Genomic DNA, 22,612 nt, shown 5'->3' on the forward strand with positions numbered 1-22,612 from the left:
ACATCAGCCAACGTTCCAAGGCCCAGACGGGGCCAAGTCAGGCCCCTTGTGTTTATTCGGGGCTACAAGTACCAGTTCTGGGCTCCAGAGCCAGACTGAAACTTCCTAACAGTGTGACTTCGGCAGGGTTCTTAAGCGTTCCTGCCCTCGCTCAGCAACCCCACTGTGAAACGGGGCTCCCGAGAGCAGCTGTAAAGTCCAGGCTGGGCCCAGATGCACGAGGAGAAAAAGAGCTGAGAAGTCGCAGTTATTGGGCTAATGCCTGATAGCTGATGAACACCCAACTGATGTTAGCTGTGCCGTCATCTTCTGACCTGCATGCTCTTCTTGACAGGGATGTTAATCTTTCTAATTTCTCCTAGAGTGTGGTTTTACTTCTGATTTACCATTTTGGACCAGAGTGAGGGACAGGAGGTAATTTTAGGGATTTCAATTTCACCTTTTTTTCACCATTTTTACTTCACAGTACAGGGGACGGATGCAATGTTCCACCAGCCACTAAGCATATGTATCCCCATTCTTCATTCAGGGCCTGGGGAAGTGACCACGGCTGGTGGACCCATGTGAAATGAGCTCCAGCGAGGTGTCCACTTATCACCTGACTTCCATGAGCCTCCCCTCCAACCAGTGGAGCAAGGTGACACTTCAGTCCTTGAAAAGTCAAGGTGTTTCCTCCTCCCAGTGCACAGTGGGGAAGGAATGCAGAAACATGCTGGCTCTGCGGGTCCTTCTTCAGAGGGCCCTGGCTTCCCTTCAGTCCCAGCTCTGGCTCTGTGAACGGATCAGTGGAGCAAATAGCTGGTTATCTCACCCCTGCCATCCCCTAGGAGCCATCAGCCCTGGTCTTTGCAGGCCAGAGCCCCGGGTTGTCTTTTTGGGACTGCTGCCCACTGCGATAAATTGTTTCCTCTGTGCCTCTGGCCTTGGCTAGTCCACAGCTCCTCGCTGTCCCGCCCCCAGCTTCTGAGGACAGCCGCTACCAAAAGTGTCAGTGCCTGCTCTCGAGTTCCCCTGTTGCTGTGGTCGGCGGGGGGAGCTCTCTGGGTCTCCTGGGGTGGTCCGTTGCCTTCCTCACTTCCGTGCCCAGACAGTTCTGGCACCTCCACTTCATATCAGTGGGCATCCTGGTACATGATCCAGCAGAGTGCCAGGCCTGATCCAGGGTCCTCGACTGGATGGTGAATACTGACTCATGGCGAGCACCCCATGCCAATACATCCTCCACTCTCCACCACACAGTTCTCTTCTGACAGACCCCAGAGGACTGTGTCTACCAGCAGCAAGGACTGGAGGAATCTGGAGATTATGATTTCTTCAGGCTTATCCACATAAAAGTCCTCATCCTATATTTCAGGTCCCCATCCTTCTGTAAGGGAAACGTTTCGGTGTGTCCCCTGCAACTGCAGGAGACGAGGCCTCAGGCCTTCAAACGTGTGGAGTTGACAGTTGGGACTTCTGAGTTTATCTTTCCCGAGTTTCCCCATGCTGGTTCAGAAAACCAACCAACTCCACGCATGTTACCTTTACCCCTATCCCCCAGCTGCTTTCCTGCCTAACCAGTGGACCCACTGCTCACCTTCAACCTGCACCACAGGCCAGTCAGCCACAAGCAATGGCCTGCTAATGGATGCCACCTGTGCCCAAGTTGTCACAACCCACTGACTATGCATGGAGTCCTGTTGACATCTGGGTGATGACTTAGCCTCAAAAACTACCCCCAAGACTGTTTCCTAGATCCACTCCTGGTACCAACTGCCTTAGCTCGTGCTCCCCAGAAAGGAATGTCTGAGACAGAGGCTTGTGTGTGAAGAGTTCATTGGGAGGCGGGATCTTAGAATGCAGGATTGAGGGGCAGAAGAATCAGGCATGGAATGGGGAAAACTGCAGTGCGCAGTGGGCGGTTATTGCTGTCTCTTTCTCTGGATTGTCCCTCCAGGAGAAGAAAGGGAGAAGTCGTTTCCCATTGCTTTTGCTCCCATTGATCAGGGGTTACTTCATGGGGCCTTAACTCCCCTGTAACAGGTGGCATTTTCCAAAAACTGACCACAGCAAAATGTCTAGGCCCACTTACTCTTCCAGAACTCTGTTACTCCCCATCGAGGAGTGAAGTCTTTATCCTTTCCCTACAGAATGCAGTGGACATGATGCTGCATGACTTCCGAGGCTAGCTCATAAAGGCAATTGGCTTCCTCTTGTCTCTCTCTCTTTTTCTCTCAATCTCTCTACCCCTTGGAACTCATCCGCCATGCTGCGAGGAAACATAAGCACAGAGAGGCCATGGGTAAGCGTTCTGGAAGACATCCCCAGCTGAGGTCCCATTCAACGCCCAACATCAACTGCCAGACCTGCAAGTGAGGATCCCCAACCTTAAGGCACTCCAGCTAAGGTGAGGGGAGCAGAAGCCCTGCCCAAAGCGCAGGTTCTTCAGCCACGTGAATGTGGTTATTGTAACCCACTGTGCTTTGGGGGGACTGTCATGCAGCCACCCTAACCGGAAGGCTCCCCAGCACTTCTGTGCTGAGGGCCAAGTGTGCATCATCGCACACAGCTGCGTCGGAGGGCCCCAGGGCTGGACGTGAGGGACGCGTGGCCCAGCCTGAGGCCGCATGACAGTGAGGTCAGTGGGAGGCTCTGTGGAGCTGGTCACTGAGCAGTGGGTGCAGTAAGGAGTAATGCTGACAGGATCTGAGGAGAATATCCAGGCAACACAGTCACCGAAACCAGGAGAAGCCGCCTGACTTTGAGCAGCTGTGCTTGTTTCCTCAGCAAAGGACCACGAGTGTGACTTTAGGGCTAGGACGAGCGGTCTAGATTGACGTTTTGGAATTGTTCTTACAATCCTAGAGCAGGTAAGACTTTGGGAAAACAGTTCCCTGCCAGCCTTTCCCCAGATCATCACCAACAAATGAAAAGGGGGGTGAACTTCCATTTTCCAGAAGCTTCACAGAAATATATACAGTTCAGATTTTTTTCTGATTATTTCATTATTTTTATTATTATTATCACTTATATACTGCTGATTATGCCCCAACATTGTTCTAAGCATTTTATGATTATTACCTCATTTAATCCTCTTAACAACCCTATGACATAGCAGCTGTTATTATCATCCATTCTATAGATGAAGAAACTGAGGCAGAGAGGTTAAGTAATCTAAGCCCGAGATTACACAGCTTGCAAATAGTGGACCTAGGGTTTGAGGGAGTTCAGACTTAACATTCATATTCCTAACCACTTTTTTATTCTGCCTCTGTAATCACAATACAATTAAACTAGAGACCAATAACAAAAAAAAAACCTACCCTCTTCCACATTTGTAGACTAAAAAGAATACTTCTAAATAACTCAGAAGTCAAAAAAAATTGAATTTAAAAAAATCCGTGGAACTGAAACTAGTACATATTAAAACTAGTGGGAGATAAATGTTTCAAAGGAAATAGATAGCTTTAAATAACCATATAAGGAAAGAAGAAAGGATGCAAAAAGTCTGGGAAATGTAAAAGTAATACATAATAGTGGTTCAGTGGTTGCCTGGGGGTCGGAGCGGGGTGGGAGGGATAACAAGGGCAGCAGGCAGGGATGGCAAAGGGACACAAAGGAAATTTTGGAGGATGATGAATATGTTCATTATCTTGATTGTGTTGATGGTTTCACGGGTGTATATATGTGTTAAAACTTGTCCAAGTGTAGTCTTTAAACCATTTATTTCATGTCAATTATACCTGAATAAAACTGTTTTTAAAGTATACCCATGAGTAAACAATGTAAACATTGTATGAGGGTGTAGAGTGAAAAGTAAAAGTCCTTATGCGTCCCCACCTACAAGTACTAACGTCACTGAAGTCTTCCATGAGAGCCTTCCCAAGCATATCCATCTATGGTCCTTTCCTCCCACTAGGTAAGGACTGTTCTGAATTTTGTGTCTATTATTCTGTTACTTTTTGTTTTAGTTTTTTCTTTTTTTAAAAATTTTTTGTTGTAGTCTAAATAGTTTATAACATTGTGAAATTTCAGTTGTACATTAATATTTGTCAAATATCATATGAATGTGCCCCTACACCCCTTGCATCCACCCTTCCCCCTTCTCCCTGGTAACCACTAAATCGTTCTCTTTGTCTGTAAGTTTGTTTATCTTCCACATGTCAGTGAAATCATACGATGTTTGTCTTTCTCTGTCTGGCATATTTCGCTTAAGATGATGCCCTCAAGGTCCATCCATGTGGCTGCGAATGGGAAAATCATGTCTTTTTTATGGCTGAGTAGTATTCCATTGTATATGTACACCACGTCTTCTTTATCCAATCAACAGTCTATGGGCACTGGGGTTGCTTCCAGGTCTTGGCTGTTGTGAATAATGCTGCAGCGAACACAGGGGTGCATATGTCTCTTTGTATTGTTGATTTCAAGTTCTTTGGATAAAAACCCAGTAGTGGGATAGCTGAGTCATATGGTAATTCAGTTTTTAATTTTTGAGAAATCTCCATACTGTTTTCCAAAGTGGCTGCACCAGTTTGCATTCCCACCAGCGTTGTGTGAGGGTTCTCTTTTATTCACAACCTCTCCAACATTTATTATTTTTTGTCTTGGTGAGTATAGACATTCTAACGGGTGTAAGATAAGATCTAAGTGTAGTTTTGATTTGCATTTCCCTGATGATTAGTGAGGTTGAGCATCTTTTCATGTGCCTATTGGCCATCTATATATGTTCTTTGGAAAAATGTCTGTTCATATCCTCTGCCCACTTTTTGATCGGGTTGTTTGTTTTTCTGTAGTTCAGTTGTGTTAGTTCTTTATATATTATGGAGATTAACCCCTTGTCGGATATATGATTTGCAGCTATTTTCTCCCAGTTGATGGGTTGTTTTTTGTTTTGATCTTGGTTTCCTTTGCCTTCCAGAAGCTCTTTAGTCTGATGAAGTCCCGCTTGTTTATTTTTTCTTTTGTTTCCCTTGTCTGAGTGGACATCCTATTTGTAAAGATCTTTTTAAGGCTGATGTCAAAGAGTGTACTGCCTATATTCTCTTCCAGGAGTTTTATGGTTTCAGGTCTTACCTTCAAGTCTTTGGTCCATTTTGAGTCTATTTTTATGTATGGAGAAAGATAATGGTCTACTTTCATTCTTTTGCATGTGGCTGTCCAGTTTTCCCAGCACTATTTATTTATTTATTTATTTATTTAAAGAAAGGCTTTCCTTTCTCCATTATATGTTCTTGGCTCCTTTATCAAATATTAGCTGTCCGTCGCTTTGTGGTTTTATTTCTGGGCTTTCAATTCTGTTCCATTGATTTGTGTGTCTGTTTTTGTACCAGTACCATGCTGTTTTTGATTACTATAGCTTTGTAATATGTTTTGAAGTCAGAGATTGCAATACCACCAGCTTTGTTCTTCTTTCTCAGGATTGCTTTGGCTATTTGGGGTCTTTTGTTGCCCCATATGAATATTAAGATTCTTTGTTCCATTTCTGTGAAGAATGTCATTGGGATTCTGATTGAGATTACATTGAATCTGTAGATTGCTTAGGTAGAATGGACATTTTAACTATGTTTATTTTTCCAATCCGTGTACATGGAATATCTTTCCATTTCTTTATGTCATTCTCAATTTCTTTCAGTAATGTCTTATAGTTTTTATTGTATAGGCCTTTCACCTCTTTGGTTAAATTTATTCCTAGATATTTTATTCTTTTTGCTGCAATTGTAAATGAGATTGTATTCTTGAGTTCTCGTTCTGTTAGTTCGTTATTAGAGTATAGAAATGCCACTGCTTTTTTTAAGTTGACTTTGTATCCTGCAACTTTGCTGTAGTTGTTGATGATTTCTAATAGTTTTCCAATGGATTCTTTAGGGTTTTCTATCTATAGAATCATGTCATGTGCAAACAGCGAGAGTTTCACTTCTTCATTGCCTAATTGGATTCCTTTTATTTCTTTGTCCTGCCTAATTGCTCTGGCCCAAACCTCTAGTACTATGTTGAATAAGAGTGGTAGAGTGGGCACCCTTGTCTTGTTCCTGTTCTCAGAAGGATGGCTTTCAGTTTTTCCCCACTGCATATGATGTTGACAGTGGGTTTGTCATACACGGCCTTTATCATGTTGAGGTATTTTCCTTCTATACCCATTTTATTGAGAGTTTTTATCACAAATGGATGGTGTATCTTGTCAAATGTTTTCTCTGCATCTATGGAGACAATCATGTGGTTTTTGTTCCTCCTTTTGTTAATATGATGTATCACGTTGATTGATTTGCAGATGTTGAACCATTCCTGTGTCCCTGATATGAATGCCACTTGATCATGGTGTATGATCTTTTTAATGTACTGCTGTATTGGGTTTGCCAATACTTTGTTGAGGATTTTTGCGTCTATGTTCATAGGTTATATTGGCCTGTAATTTTCCATCTTTGTATTGTCCTTCTGTGGCTTTGGGGTCAGGGTGATGTTAGCTTTGTAGGATGTGTTAGCAATGTTTCCGACTTCCTCAATTTTTTGGAATAGTTTGAGAAGAATAGGTAATAAATTGTCTTTAAATGTTTGGTAGAATTCTCCAGAGAAGCCATCTGGTCCTGGACGTTTATTTTTGCAGATGTTTTTGAATACTGTTTCAATCTCTTTACTTGTGATTGATCTATTCAGATTCTCTATTTTTTCTTGATTCAGTTTTGGGAGGTTGTAAGAGTCTAGGAATTTATCCATTTCTTCTCAATTGTCCAGTTTTTTGGAGTATCATTTTTCATAATATTCCCTTATAATCTTTTGTATTTCTGTGGTATCTGTTGTAATTTCTCTTCTTTCACTTCTAATTTTATTTATTTGAGCCTTCTCTCTTTTTTCTTAGTGAGTCTGGCTATGGGTTTGTCAATTTTGTTTAACCTCTCAAAGAACCAGCTCCTTGTTTCATAGATCCTTTTTACAGTCTTTTTTTGTTTCAATTTCACTTAGTTTTGCTCTAATTTTTATTATTTCCCTCTTTCAGCTGAATTGGGGCTTTGTTTGTTCTTCTTTTTCTAATTCTGTTAGGTGTAGTTTGAGATTATTTATTTGAGCTTTTCCTGTTTGTTGATGTGGGCCCGTATTGCTGTAAATTTCACTTTTAGGACCACCTTTGCTGCACCCCATAAGGGTTGGTGTGGTGTGTTTTCATTCTTGTTTGTCTCCAAATATATTTTTTTTAATTGGCACCTGAGCGAACATCTGTTGCCAATCTTCTTTTTTTTTCCTTCTTCTCCCCAAAGCCCCCCAGTACGTAGTTGTATATCCTAGTTGTGAGTGCCTCTGGTTGAGCTATGTGGGACGCAGCCTCAGCATGGCCTGATGAGCAGTGCCATGTCTGCACCCAGGATCTGAACCGGTGAAACTCCAGGCCCCTGAAGTGGAGTGCATGGACTTAACCACTGAGCCATGGGGCCGGCCCCTCCAAATATTTTTTGATTTCTCCTTTTATTTCTCCAATGACCCATTGGTGGTTCAGTAGCATGTCATTTAGTCTCCACATTTTTGTTCCTTTTCCAGTTTTTTTCTTGCAGTTGATTTCAAGTTTCAAAACATTATGGTCAGGAAAGACAGTAGATATGATTTCAATCTTCTTAAATTTTTTGAAGTTTGCCTTGTTTCCCAATATATGGTCTATCCTTGAGAATGTTCCATGTGTGCTTGAGAAGAATGTGTATTCTGCTGTTTTTGGATGGAGTGCTCTCTATATCTCTATTAAGTTCATCTGGTCTAGTTTTTCATTTAAGTCCACTAACTCCTTATTGACTTTTTGTCTGGATGATCTATCCATTGATGTAAGTGTGTGCTGAGGTCCCTTACTATTACTATTACTGGGTTGTCATTGATATCTTCTTTTAGGTTTGTTAATAGTTGCTTTATGTATTTTGGTGCTCCTGTGTTGGGTGCATATATGTTAATAAGTGTTACGTCTTATTGGTGGAGAGTCCCTTTTATCATTGTATGCTGCCTCTCTGTGTCTCTCTTTACCAGTTTTATCTTGAAGTCTACTTTGTCTGATATAAGTATGGCAGCACCGGCTTTATTTTGTTTGCCATTACCTTGAAATATTGTCTTCCACTCCTTCACTCTGAGACTATGTTTGTCTCTAGAGCTCAGATGTGTTTCCTGGAGGCAGCAGATTGTTGGGTCTTGTTCTTTAAGCCATCCTGCCACTCTGTGTCTTTTAATTGGAGAATTCAATCAATTTACATTTAGAGTGATTATTGATATATGAGGGCTTAATACTGCCATCTTATCACGTTTCCCAGTTTTTCTGTACTTCATTTATTTCTCATCCTGTGTATTTCAGACTACCAATTTAATTAGGCATTTTTCCATGTTGGTTTTCTTCATTTTCTCCTTTTTTATCGGAAATGTCTCTATTCTAGTTCTGTGTTTAGTGGTTACCCTTAGGTGCGTATAAAAAAGTCTCATAGTTGAGATAATCTATTTTCCGACTGCCTCTCATTTCCTTATCCTATACTGATTCCACCCCTTTCCTCTTCTTCTTCTAAGTTATCTTTGTCATATCTTTTTCCATCTTGTGTTGTGAGTTTGTGATTAAAATGATGAGATCATTTTTGTTTTGATGTTTACCTTTTCTTTATCCTTGATGTTAAAGTTGAGTGTTTACTAAGCTGATCTGATAGAGAGCTGCCATTTTCTGATTACTGCCTACCTATTCATCTCTTTGCTTAGGGCTTTGTAGCCCCTTTCCTATTTTTTTTTTTTTTTTAGGTATAAGGGCCTTCTTGAGGATTTCTTGTAGGGGGAGGATCTTGTGGCAATGAACTCCCTTAACTTTTATTTATCTTGGAAAGTTTTTATTTCTCTGTCATATCTGAAGGGGATTTTCACTGGATAGAGTATAGTTGGCTGAAGGTTTTTGTCTTTCATGATTTTGAATATATCATTCCATTGTCTCCTAGCCTGTAAGGTTTCTGCTGACAAATCCACTGAAAGCCTGATAGGAGTTCCTTTGTAAATTATTTTCTTCTGCCTTGTTGCCCTTAGTATATTGTCTTTGTGCCTATTACCAGTTTCACTACTATATGCTTTGGAGTGGGTCTTTTTACATTGACAAAGTTAGGAGATCTGAAGGCTTCTTTCACATGATTTCCATCTCCCTCCCCAGGTTTGGGAAGTTCTCAGCTATTATTTCTTTGAACAGGCTTTCTATTCCATTCTCCTTCTCTTCCCCCTCTTGAATACCTATAATCCTTATGTTGCATTTCCTGATTGAGTCTATTTCTCTGAGAGCTTCTTCATTTCTTTTTAGTCTTAATTCTCTCTTCTCTTCCATCTAAAGCATTTTTATAGTTCTATCCTCTAACTGGCTGATTCTCTCCTCCATATTGTCAGCTCTGTTGTTTAGGGAATCCAGATTTTTCTGTATTTAATCCACTGTGGTTTTCGTCTCCCACAATTCTGATTGGTTCTTCTTTATGGTTTCAATCTCCTCTGTGAAGAAGCTCCTGAATTTGCTAATTTGCTTTCTGCATGTTCTTGTAACCATTGAGTTTTGTTATGGTAGCTGTTTTGAATTCTGTCATTTAGGTTATGGATTTCTGTGACTTTGGGGTTTGTTTCTGGGTACTTGTTACATCCTTTCTGGTCTGGAGATTTAACATACTTTTTCATACTGCTTAACGGAGTGGATTTTTGCCTCCTCATGGAGCTCTTATCTTGTCGCAGCTGCCATGTACCACCACTGGGTGGAGATCAGGCGTTGTGTATTCTGGGCCCAACATGAACCAGGGCTCCCCAGCTCTGGCCACTGACTGCTTTTCTGTCTGAGCAACTGATTGATGGCAGATCTGGAGCACCAGGCAGAGGGAGGGGTACTCTCCTTCCCCAGTGCTTCCCCCACCCCCTGCTTGTATCTCTGTATGGAGCTCTGGGAAATTGCAGGACTGTGCACTTTCCCTTTTCCCAGCTGCCGCTCCCTTGCTCACTGCTCCATGCTCTGGGTGATAGTGGAGCTGGAGTGCCAGGTGGGGATGGGGTACCTTTCCTCACTTGCATGCTTTCCCCCCCACCTCTGCCACACTCTCTGCACTGCGCTCTGGACAATTCTGGGGCTGTGCACTTTCCCCACCACCACCACCACCAAGCTCTCTGTGCCTTGCTCCAAGATATCCTGGGGCCGGAGTGCTGGGCAGGGATGGGGCACCTCCCTCACCTGTGCACTTCCCCGCCGCCACTGCCACGCTCACCTCACCATGTTCTGGATGATTCTGGGGCTGGAGTACTGGGTGAGGACGGGATGCTGTTTCCACCTGCGCACTTCCCACCGCCGCGACCTGTCTCTCTCCACAGAGCTCCTGCAGATCAGCTTCCACTTCCCCTGGAGGATCCAGCCCCATCACCACCTTCAGGCATATGGCTGCATGGGTCTCTCAGATGCCTTTTGTGATGTGTATATGTCCTCTGTTGGTGTATGAATGTCCTTTTGGTTATATCTTAGGAGGGAGAGTCCAGGGGAAGAGCTCACTCCACCATGATGCTGATGTCACTCCTACAGTTCACATTTTTGCTCTGAAATTGAGCTTCATGTCAGGATGACTGGATACTTTGGGGCTGATGGCTGGGTTCAACAACTAAGGCCTAGTCACATTCAGGTTTTCAGGAAAAGGACTCCTGCCAGCCAGGAATGATGCCTGTGTATGCAATGCATTTACTCTCAGAGGAGAAATGGCACACCTGGGAGTCTAGCCTTGGTTTTCAGGGGCTGGCTGGAGGTGACCAGAGGGACAGATTTTTCATCAATTGCCAGTGCAGGCAAACTTAGATTGTCTAGTGATAAGCTCAGAAACCTTGGGCAAGTTCTCAAGGAAAATGGGGCAATGGAGGAAAAGAGTCAAACCAAGCAATATGTGGGGAAGTCTCACCCCATACGGTGTGTCTACCCTCTGTTGTGAAGGGATAGAGCAAGGCCTACAACAGCCATACCCCACTGTGACTCTGGGGCCAGATCAGGACAATCTTTGAGGCAATCTGGGTGTCACCCCAGGCTCAGGTCAGTACAGGGAAGGAGTTGGAGGCGGCCAGTACTGACCACTTGTCAGCACGTCCTCAACACCCAGGGTCAGATGAGAAAGTGGCCCTGGGGAAAGGCTGAGGTCTCAGGGTTTTGCTTTTTGTTTTTGTTCCTGATGAACATGACCAAGAAAATCCAGTTGACTTGTTTTTTAAATTGTTTTGTGGTGTTCCTCCTGTCCCAGGTGGGAGGTGACCTGAGCTACATTATCTGTCTCCACCTTTCCCTTGTTCCTAGGAAGTGATCACTTCCACATTCCACTCAGGGAGGGGAATAATTTCATCCAGACTCTTACTACTACTGTTGTTGTTGATGTTGTTTTCTAAACATTCGATTTCTAACCCTTGGGTGGGTAGCACTTTTTCAAATAGATATCAGACAACTTAGAAAGACAGTTTTCAGAAGGAAAAAACCCCAAACAAACACACCCTAAAAAACAATTTGGAATGTCATTTGTTGGAGAAAAGAAGCTGAATATATTTCAAATGTATTTCCCCTGAGTGACATGAAGAGAACACGACACGTTCTCACCCAGCATGGCTCTACTTCAGAAATCATAAACCCAACATGCCGCTCTTTGAAGAATCATCTCTCTTTCTGGCTTTTCTCCCCAACTTCCTCGATACTGTTTCATGATCTCATTGAGGTCGCTGCTCACCTGATATGCTGGGTTTTCCCTCCTGAAATACCCCCGACTTCCTCCCTCTTAAGAAGACTGTACTCCAGGTTGATCATTTAAATGGAAAACTCAAGCACTTTTGATTTTTTGGTACCATTTCCCTTCTACTCCAAGAAAATCATTACCCTGAGTTAGGGCCGCAATTTTGGAGGAAACTCACAACTGTGCAGATGAAAGCCATGAAACCACCCCCAACTTCACTGTGGTCCCTAAAGCTATCCGCGCACTCCTTTGTCTTTATTAGATTCCTCTGTTATTTCTAAACATTCATTTTTTGCCTCTAGCCCCCTACTCAACCAGGCCCAATCCATTCCCAGTGTTCAACCCTGACTCTGAATTCACTAATGAGTCGAGACACCCAAGTATTAACTCTATCAACTTCCAAACCCTCAACCCCAAATCTTATCCACAGTCCACCCATCCTCGTTTCCTTTCCTCTGGTTTCTGAGGATGGGAGATTTCCTCCTCCTCTGATTATCAGTCATTACTGACCACAGTCCTTGGTGTCACTGGCCCACTATGACCTTGCTCTGAAGCATCGAAGGTCAGGATGGCTGGAAGGGTTCAAACATTAGCTGAATGACCAGCTACCTGTCAGATGAGTTCTAGAGAATCTGCAAGAATCCAGGGGATCACTTCATGATCCTGTGATCTAGTCTGTGGACCAGAACGACACAGTCACTGCCTCCCTCGGCAAGGCAGAATTCAATAATCCTGTGTCAACATCCCCATCTGCGGAAAGATCATTTCCATTCCTAACCTTCTGCTCCCATCTTCTTCCCACCTCACTGTGGACAGCACTGCCCGCCCTCGCCCCAGCTTCTTACAGAAGCAAGCTCCGTGTTGATCAACACATCTGTGTACCAACCCTCGTGCCTCATCAGGTTGCTCAGTGGAATTTTTAATCATCACCTGTCAGGGACCTGCCACTCTGCGAAAAATAGGTCTTTACACACATCAGTAGGAAAAGGGACAATCCAGGAAAAAGAAAGAAAGAAAGAAAGAAACACAAATAACAACGACATCACAAGACATATAATCTAATTGGTGATTTATTTTTAAAAACTTTTTTTTATTTTAGAAGACAAATTAATGGAATCTGAAGCCTGACTTGGATGCTTGGAGAATAAACTCATTCAAATAAAAATATTCTCAGAGAGAGGTTTTAAAATTTTTTAAAAAGTAAGATTCCTTAAAACCCTAATTCAAGCCTGTACCATCACAGGAGAGACCATTCTGAAAACCAGACGGTGCCAGGAGGTCGGATTATAACTAACAGAGACTAACATATCTTGAAATGAAGAAGGATGGCCCCAGAAGAGCAGGAAATGTGGGGGGTGGGTGGAGGAGTAGGATGTGACCACACAGGTGAAGTTTACTTCCTGCGGCGGGGGGACCTTGGAGAAATAATAAATAAATACATTGAAGTGCAGTTGGTCAGGGGTGAGGAGGGTAGAGAATCCTGGGTTTGGGTGGGAGGCAGGTGTCATTTTAGACATAGAAAAGGCAGGCATTCTGGTAAGGTGCCCCTCGGGTGCAGTGGGGAGGGAGCCGTGCGGAGTCTGGGAGAAGAATTTCCTGCTTGGAGGAAACTTGAGAGCAGTAACTACTCACAGAGAATGTGAGACCCAAATGATTAGTCTATGCGTGAAGTTAGAGGAGATGCCTGGCACAGAGGAGAAGCGTGGGTATTATTATTATTTTCATGGTATTATTATCACTCTTATTTGAGTATCCTTTGATCTAAGTCTTCACTTGCAAAGTAGCTGAACTCTCTCTCTCTTTTGTTTTTCTTTTTGTTGAGGAAGATTCACCCTGAGCTAACATCTGTGCCAATCTTCCTCTATTTTGTATGTGGGTCACCAACACAGCATGGTCACTGCTGACTGGTGTAGGTCCACACCCAGGATCCAAACCCAGGCCACCGAAGTGGAGTGTGCTGAACTTAACCACTAGGCCATGGGGCCGGCCCCAACCAAACTCACTTTTGAAGGTAGTTTGAAGGTAGTTCTTGTGGACAAAAGGAAGACATTGTCCTGGAGAGTGCAGGAGGCCCACTCTGGACTGACCAGTGTGGCCATCCCTGGTCGTGTCCCTCTGTCCCATCAGCCAGCTGTCCTCAAACAGAGCGCACAGTAAGGTCGGCCCTGGGCACCTTCGGCTCTGGTGTGTTCTCCATGACCCGCTCCGGGTCCCCCACTCTTCTCCAAGAACGTGTTCTTGTGCCCATGTTCAGAAACATGTTCCAGAAGGCCACCTTCACTTCCACTGCCCTGGTGAGGATGGGGCCAGGTGCCAGGCTCTGGCTGCTGAAATGAACCACCGCCGGTTGGGTGCTTATGGCGGCAGAGTCGCCTCTCACAATGCTGGGGCTGGGCACCAGGCTCCAGGTCTGGTCAGAGCCCTCTTCCTCGTTCATAGCTTTGCTGCCTCCTCACTTGGTGGAAGGGCTGAGGGAGCTCTCAGAGGCCTTTTTCCTGAGGGTACGAATGCCATTCATGAGGGCTGCACCCTCATGACCGAATCACCTCCCAAACGCCCAGTCTGTAGCAGTAAGGAAGCAGCATCTGGCTCAGATCTACGCCTCAGGGCCCTGAGCAAAGATGAGTGAACACGAGATTTCAAGCAGGGGCGGTGTACCTCTGTGCCGTCAGAATAACCTGCCGGGGAAGATCTGTTAACCCGCTTGCAGGAGAAATGCTGGGACCAGCAGATGTGCGCAGCTGGGAGGGAAGCCCCCTCCCTGACCACAGCCCCCAGCAGTGCCCACCGGGAGCAGGGAGAGAGGGGCGCAGGGCTCCGGAGTGTGGCCTGATGGCTGTGTGCAAAGACCTTCTCCAGGGCCTGCCAGGCCCCAGGACAGGCCCTGCCCTTGTGGACTCACAGGTAAGGTGGGAGCCAGGGCAGAAGTAGGGGGGATCTGGGGGGAGGCAGGGGGCGACGGGAGCAGGTGTAGTCTTTCCTGTGGAATCAGGTGACAGAGGCAGGGGGAGTGAGGTTTTGTGGGCACACAGGCCCCGGTGCACCTGTCCTGATGCTGAGGTCCAGGAGCGAACGATACGATGTTGTTTTCTCGAAAGTTCTCACTCTTCTTTGTGAGGCAGGACCCACGATTAACCCCATTTTAAAGCTGAGAAAACTAAGGGAGAGAAAAATGAAGCCTTTTGTTTGAGGTACCAGAGTTAATAGGTTGCCAAAAGCAATAAAACCCATGATTGCCTGACATCAGAGCCCAGGATCCCAACGGGTTCAGCTTCACTCGGCGCCCTCTCACCGCTGCGCCTGACTCCAGGGGTCCGAGTCATTCTCCTGAAGGAGCATTTCTTCAAGGGCCTTCTGGTGTCCTTGTAGCCATGTAACATTTATGAACTTGTCAAAAACAAGACAACAAACCCAAAAGGGACTTGCTTACGCTAAGCCTCACATCACCAAACCAAGACTTAGCCACAGTTCCGGCTCTCCCAGAAATGGAATCTTAAACCAGTCAGGAGCTGCCTGATCAGCGTTAGGCAGGTGACCTGCCTGAGAGACCTCTGCCAGCCCCTAAAGGGGAGGGACCTGCAATCTCCAACCCTCTTTTTGCCTGGAATAGCTTCCTCGTTCCTGCTCCCTTCTGCCTATAAAGGCTTTCATTTTGATCAGACTACTGGTCACCAGAGGGAAAGGGGTAGGGAGTGGGCACAGGGGTAAAGGGGCATGTGTACATGGTGACAAACAAAGAATAACATGCAACTGAACTTTCACAATGTTATAAACTACTACGACCTCAATAAGAAAAAATTTAAAAATCTCTCATTTTGTCCAGTTCCTTGGGGCTCCTTTCCGTCTGCTGGACTGGATGCTGCCTGATTCCTGACCCACTGAGTGAGGCCAATAAGCCCTTTAAAATTTGCTCAGTTGATTTTTTTTTTTTTTAACAAACTTCCACTGAGGTGGAGTAAAATGCAGAGCAGAGGTAACATCCACATAGGTCTTGTTTCACTGGATTAGTGCTGGCTCTGAAGGATCAAAGATCTTTGTAGCTGGGTCTGCCCCTCCCTCGTCTCCCCGTCGACCCCCACACATATGCACGTGTGAGTGAAGGTGTGTGTTACACCGGCTCTGCCTAATTATGTCCCTCTTGTAGATGACCTTGATGGGATCCTCTGTATGCCAGACACTGCTGCAAGTCCCTGACACGTATGACCTCCTTCAGTCCTCAAAACACAATCTTTATCCCCATTCACAGGGGAAGATGCTGGGTGTAGATGGGGAGGTGATTCTCCGAAGGCCACGTGGCCAGCCTGCAGTGGGACAGGCTCCCCAAGTGGCGGAACCCCAGCCTGAGACTTCTCAATCACTCTGTGCTGCTTCTGTGGCGGAGGCCGGCGGGCTTCGTAAACAATGATGCTTGCGTGGAAGTTGATCTATGATTTAAAGAAAGAAGAACATAAGGAGCTGTGAAATAAGAAAAAACAATGGGAGACAGAGTGAGAATGTGAAAGAAACCCAATTCCCCTAAATGCAGTTCAGGAACATCTAACCCAGCAACACGAGGGCCATCGTGAGTGATTTCCGAGGGTCGGAGGACAGAGTTGGGGGGGAATCTCTGCTTTAGGGAGAGATATCTTATTGTGGGGCTTAGAACCTGAGTGACCAAAAAGAAATGTGAGAGAACTTTACGATTTGAATGGGAGAGGAAAAACACAGCCATGAAGATAGACGATTTCTTTGTGGAAATTTCTCCCACCCCAGGCAGGCCACACGCTCGCCTTGGACAGCACAGACCCCAGCGCGACAGGGAGAACTGGCCCTGCGCAGTGGCATCTCCCCCTCCAGGTCCGGCAGCTGCATATGCGGAGCTGGCTTACCTGCTGCTCGTCCTCACTGAGCGAGGACAGGAGAGAGGGACTTGGTGCTTCCCGCCTGAATGAGGAAGAGGAGTTCTTTCCAGGCAGCCACACGGCCCAGGACACCTGCAGCCACACGCACCAGAAAAAGCAGCCCCCTTTTCCCTGTGGCACCCAGCCTGCTCTGGGGAGACCCGTTAAGGAGCCAGCAGGGCTGCACCTGCCTCCTACCCGCACCCCAGGCGCTCTGGGCCTGATCGACTGCGGGGCCCTGCCTTCCCCAGGCCAACTCTAGGGTTTTGTTCCTCTAAAAAGGAAACAATAAGATATGTATTGAACCCCAACTACAGGAGCATAAAGATGAGACGCGGACAAACAGTGCGGCCCACACACCCCTCAGCATCAGTTTCCTGGGGCGGCAGTAACAAAGTACCACAAATGAGTGGCTTAAAGCAACAGAAAGTTGTTCTTTCACAGTTCTGAGGCTGGAAGTCTGAAATCAAGGTGTTGGCAGGGCCACGCTCCCTCCAGAGGAGGATCCTTCCTCACCTCTTCCGACTTCCAGTGGCCCCGGGTGTCATGGTTGGTGGCAGCATCGCCACAGCTCCGCCCCATCTTCACACGGCCTTCTTCCCTCTGTGTCTGGGTCTCTGTGCCTCTGTCCGCTTTCTGTAAGGACACCAGTCATATTGGATCAGGGCCCACCCTAATGACCTCGTCCAACTTGATTATACCCAAAAAGATCCTATTTCCAAAGAAGGTCACATTCACAGGTACTGGAGTTTAGAACTTCAACTCAATTCCTTGTCAGAGAATTTTTGGGGAGCACAATTCAACCCATTGCATCCTCCAGTGGGAGACCCCCAAGGCGCAGCGGAATCTCTGCCTTTTCCAGATTTCCCTGCCTGATTAAGCCCCAGGTGCCATCATGGTAAGTGGCTTATCAACACACCCTCACTGGCCGCCTTCCCCCTGCCTCCCTGCCCCTCTTGTGCCACTGTTCCCTCACCTCCAAAATAAACTATGTGACCTTGAATCCAGCCTAAGGAGGATGGAGTGGGGTGGGATCAGCCCTTTTGAGAGTGCTCCCTCTCCAGGTCTGGCACCAGGGAGCCCATGGGGCCAGGAGAGCTCATGTTCCTGATGGAGTGAGCAGGACCCTGGCTATGCCCAGGAGCTGGGCAAGGGGCAAGGTCCTCCCTTCACTGGCAGCCGGCACAGGCAGGCCCCTGGATCATCCCACAGGACTGGTGGCCTCTGTGACCTGGGAATCTGCTCAGGCCCCATCCTGCCCACGCCATGTGAATGCCACATTTTAATAGCTTGGGACGCTGATAAGCCCCTCACCATGAACAGTTAGATCTGCTACTGCCTGGAGGGCGAACACCCCACCTCGGGGAGGAGGGAGATCAGAGCCCACTCCCCTCTCTGGAGCACTGAATCAGAGCCTCCCCATCCCGGGCATCTGACTCAGACCCTGGCAGGCGAACGCACATTTTCTATGGGGAGAAGCAAGAGTACTTCCAAGCAAAAAGGCCCCAAATGAGGGGCTGTGCCCAGGCAGGCGGGGTCTGCTGCTGCTGTGCCGCGGAGATGTGGCGGGGGTCTCAAGTACAGGCTCTTAGAGAGGCCCCTCCAGGGCACACACAGGACTCCAAGGCTTGTCCCTAGAGCCGAAGGAGCTGTGGAAGCTCTTAAAGCAACAAAGGTACCATCTGCGTTTCAGAAAGCTCTCCTGGTGGTGTGGGTGGGAGGGGAGAAAAAGAAATGGGAAATTGGCCAAGGGTGGGAATCAGGCGGCTCCTGAATAGTCCAGGGAGGAGATGCTGGACCCAGAAACAAGGCAGAGGGTAGGACAGAAACAGACTCAGGGCCGGGCTCTGGACAGAGGGCTGCAGTCGGACTCAAGGAGTTTGCTTCCTGAGTGTGGGGCCCAGAGAAGGGACCGATGTTCCTAACTGAGTGATAAGGAAGAGGAGGATGCGATAACCCTGATGCGGGGACATGGCTAAGTCACCGTGGAGGGCCAGGCCGTGGTGACTGGCACTCTGCTGCTCCCATTCTCTGCACTGGCAGGCTCACCTTCCAGCAATCAGTTGGGAACCTTTACAAGTTCCAGCTGTGGAGTATGTTACCCGAGAGCATCAAACTAAACGGCTGGGTCTCCAAGTGGCTCCCAGACCAGGCAGCAGCAACACCAGCGAAGGTGGCGGAAAGACAATCCTTAGCCCCCACCACAGCTCCCGGAGTGTGTTAGCAAGCCCGCAGGCCAGGCTGGAGACCCACTGCCCAAGAGCAGGCTGCTTTCTGTGTTCCGGAGGCAAGAACCTCCAGCCCTCTCCCCCTACCTCCCTCTCCACCCTGCCTCCCTCACAGCCCCTCCTTCCAGGCACTAATTTTGCCACTGCTGGAAAAACACACCTTTCACAGTGGACACTGTTTCCCTGTGGACATCTGCCAAATTCTGAGGACATTCCTGAATATAAACTTAAGGAAAAGAAAACCCAACCTGGGGCACAGGCTCCCACCTTCATCTGGGGGGAGGGGGCCTCGTGGTCACAGTGAGGTCCTATTGAGTGGCCAGCAGGAAGAGGGTCCTGGAAGCAGCCCACCGCTGCCAGGGCGGGAACCAGAAGAGGTGAAATGAACACGTTTGTCCCGGGCGCCGCAGCCTAAGGAAGGTGAAGGACCACCCTGGGCGCAGGACCTGGGCGCGCAGTGCCCAGCGCTGCTGGTGCGCTGAGGGCAGGCGACCTCACGGCCTTGCGAATAAACACCCCCAGGAGGCAAGAGCAAACCAAGCCAAGAAAAGGGGGAGATTACTGTAGGGCAGGCGCCACCCCAAGTCACCCAAATGGCCATTTCATTCATGTAAAAATGACGCACAATAGCAGGTGTCCCAGCAGGGGCTCTGCCCTGTTCCTGCTGTCCGCGTGCACACAGCAGGAACCCAGGACGACCCCTGACTGTGCAGCGCAGGCTCCTCTCCCACCAGCCCAGGGTGTCAGGACTGCGCCTGCAGAGCTGTCGAGCGGGTTTGGGAGTTTAGTGAAATGCAGCTGGGAAGGCGCGCCTACCAGCACCGTGAAAAATGCCGGCCTTTCAACCCAGTCCCTTGGAAAGAGATTCTGAACAACCACATGCTTAGGACTGCTTTCCTAATTAGTGGTTTTTTAACCTAATTTCTTTAATCATTTAAAACATGAAGAGCCACATGCTCACTTTCAGCACCTTTTAAAAATAAACGATATAATATTTTTTTGATCTTAGGGAATTAGAAGAAATTCATTCAAAGAATTAAAAAAAAATTTTTAATGAGTCGGCTGCCGGCTAACTGCCCCGAGAGAGAACGGCTTGCATTGGACAGCACGAGAAGTGGGAGAGTGCGGCCGGGACTTGGAGACACGGCGTCCCCTCCCTATGAAGCAGCTGAGGGGCCCTGGGGACCAGGAGCTGGGGCCCCCCAGTCCTGCACCTACTGCCATGTGTCTTGGCAGTCCTCACCCCCAAGCTGGTGTTCACTTCCCTGACTGGAGACAGGCCCCGGCCAAGGATGCGAAAAGCCACCAGACGCGATGGGGAAGGCGCAACAGCAGGCTTCTGTGATGAGGACAGCGCCTCAGAGTAACCAGTGCTCCCTGCACTCCACACTTTCAGGAACCTCCACACCTCCCTCCTCCGCGCAGGGCACAAGCTGGGACACGGCGGCGCGGGGGCGCGCTGCACAAGGCGGCTCTCGCCTCTGATCCGGGGAACTCTGCGTGGCACCGGGTTTTCAGAGGACAGCCTGGGTGAGGGGCTGGCATGGCATCTAGGATGCAGAGAACATGTCCCAGGAAGATGAAACTGAGCGTGAACAAGCATCCCTTCATTTACACTCTGTGGTCTAGACCAGCACTGCCCAGGAAGGAAGCCATTACCCGTGTGGGGCTAAATTAAAATGAGAATTAAATTAAATTACAGTCAGCTGCTCAGTCCCGCTGTCCCAAATCCAAAGTGCTCAGTGTAGCTGTGGCTGCTGTCTTGGACAGCACAGATACAGAAATGTCCCTCGCAGCAGCTTGGACGGCGCTGGTCCCCCTGAGCTGTGGTTCTCAGGTGCTCTTCTTCGCTAGGTTCTTGGGCTCACGTGGGTGCTGTCCACACCAAGAGGGCCTGTCCGTATTCCAGCGTGAAGGGCAGCGTGAAGCCTGCAGGGCGCAGACCTGCACAGTGAGAGGCACTTTGCCTGAAGCACCTGCAAATCTCTCAGCATCCTCACGGCGGGGGCTGCTTGTCCTGTGTGAGAGATTAGAAAAGCGAATCTGCCAAGCGGAACAAGTGCATCCGCTTGGCTCTGGGCACTGGTTCCGTCTCCACCCTGGGACTTTTGAATACTTGAGTAGGGCTCTCCTCCCAGGCTACTGCTCTGTCCTCAATAATTCTGCTTTGGCAGGAGGTTGTGGGTCGACACATTCCAGCCAAGAGTTGCTCACTGAGGACAGAGACGTAGACTGTGGGTCTTTCACGGGGCAGCTGGCACGTGCCCAGGCACACAGTAGGGTTCAACTGTCCACCTTCTGGATACCCAGCTCATTTGCTCCCTGGTTGGCTGTTTAAATCTGGGTAAGATATGTGATATTTCTGTAGTTTGATTGCCCTCAGTGATACTGGGCATCAATTTATCCCAGATCTCCCATAATAATGGATCCAGAATGTGTAAATGAGTTCTTCGAGGTTCTGAGCAAAGCTGTACTATAAAGATTCCCCAAGCTACTACCCAAGTCAGGATGCCCTGACTACCAAGGAGGTTACTGAAACCCAGATCAAAGACATGAAGCACAAGCAGAAGCTCATTCCTTTTTCTTTTTTCAGCCTTCCTCCAAAGGGTGCAGTGTGATTCGTAGCTCCTGCCCAGAGGTGCAGCACTCATGTAGGAACTGCTCTGTCCAACGACACCCAGTGAGGCCCTGAGGCTCGGAGACCCCCTGGAGGCCCTGGGACTCACCATGGGGTCACCCAGAGCAGCTCCCACGGCCTCCAGAGCTCTCCTCTGGATCTGAGTTTTCTTATAGGTGAAGTGGGACAAAATACCGCATGGGGTTTTGGTCCAGAATGAAGGAGATGCACGGCCAGGCCCGACCTGCAGACACCACTGAAGCGGAGCTGGTGCCGTTTTACACGGAGGACCGGAGCTCACCCAGCCCCGTGCGCATCCGCACCCTTCCACGCTGCTGGCCTCCGCTTCGTGACACCCACAGACACACCTGCAGCACCCCCAAATTGTGCCTGCGTTGGTCCAGAACTCCACCCCAGTCAACTCCACCCCCCAGATGCACCCCACCCTCCTCCAGGTCTCTGCTCTCTTGTCCCTGAGTCAGCAGTGACCTCTCGGAGCAACCTCAGACAAGACCGAGACAGAAAGAGGCATCAACAGCCCCCTGGGCTGGACCTTTGCCCTGAAGCGGGCAGCGCAGGTGAGGCCCTGCACAGGGCTTGAATCAGTCCTCCAGATTCTGTTCCAGTCGCCTCCTTCTCCCCACCTGATAGCCCGCTCCGTGTACTGGGCAAAGCGGCCAGGAGTGCCCTGTCATTGCAGGGCATGGGACAAGAGCTCGCCTACCTCGGGCTTAAATAAAGGTTATAAATCAATGAAACAAACTGGTAAATAAAATATCTCTGTCCTCCAGCCTTGACAAAAACACCTTCAAATGTCCCACAATTGTTACAATCCCAGGAGTTCCATGATGGCATGTGGCATTGCCAGAAGAACCATCCCCTCACCCGCCCCAGTCCAGGACCACCTCCCCCACAACCCACAACCGCTCTGCTAGCTGCCCCGCCCACACGCAGGAGACACCCTGCCCACATATCCAAGCTCTGTCCTCACGCTGGGCTAGCCCTCTGCTGTAAGACTGCACCTACTGGCTGTGTCTGATGCCCCCAGGAGGGCTGTTCTGAGGAAGGTGCCTGTGGGGCCCCGGAGGCGGGCTCAGGCAGACTGGACATCCTCTCCTGGCCCCCACACCCTCCCCAAAGTCCTCTTCCCAGAGCCCACCTTCCCAACCTTAGCCACTTGTTACTGAGGTGTCCTGGCGT

Source organism: Equus caballus, chromosome 22 (genome assembly GCF_041296265.1).
Source record: "Equus caballus isolate H_3958 breed thoroughbred chromosome 22, TB-T2T, whole genome shotgun sequence".
NCBI classification, from domain to species: domain Eukaryota; kingdom Metazoa; phylum Chordata; class Mammalia; order Perissodactyla; family Equidae; genus Equus; species Equus caballus.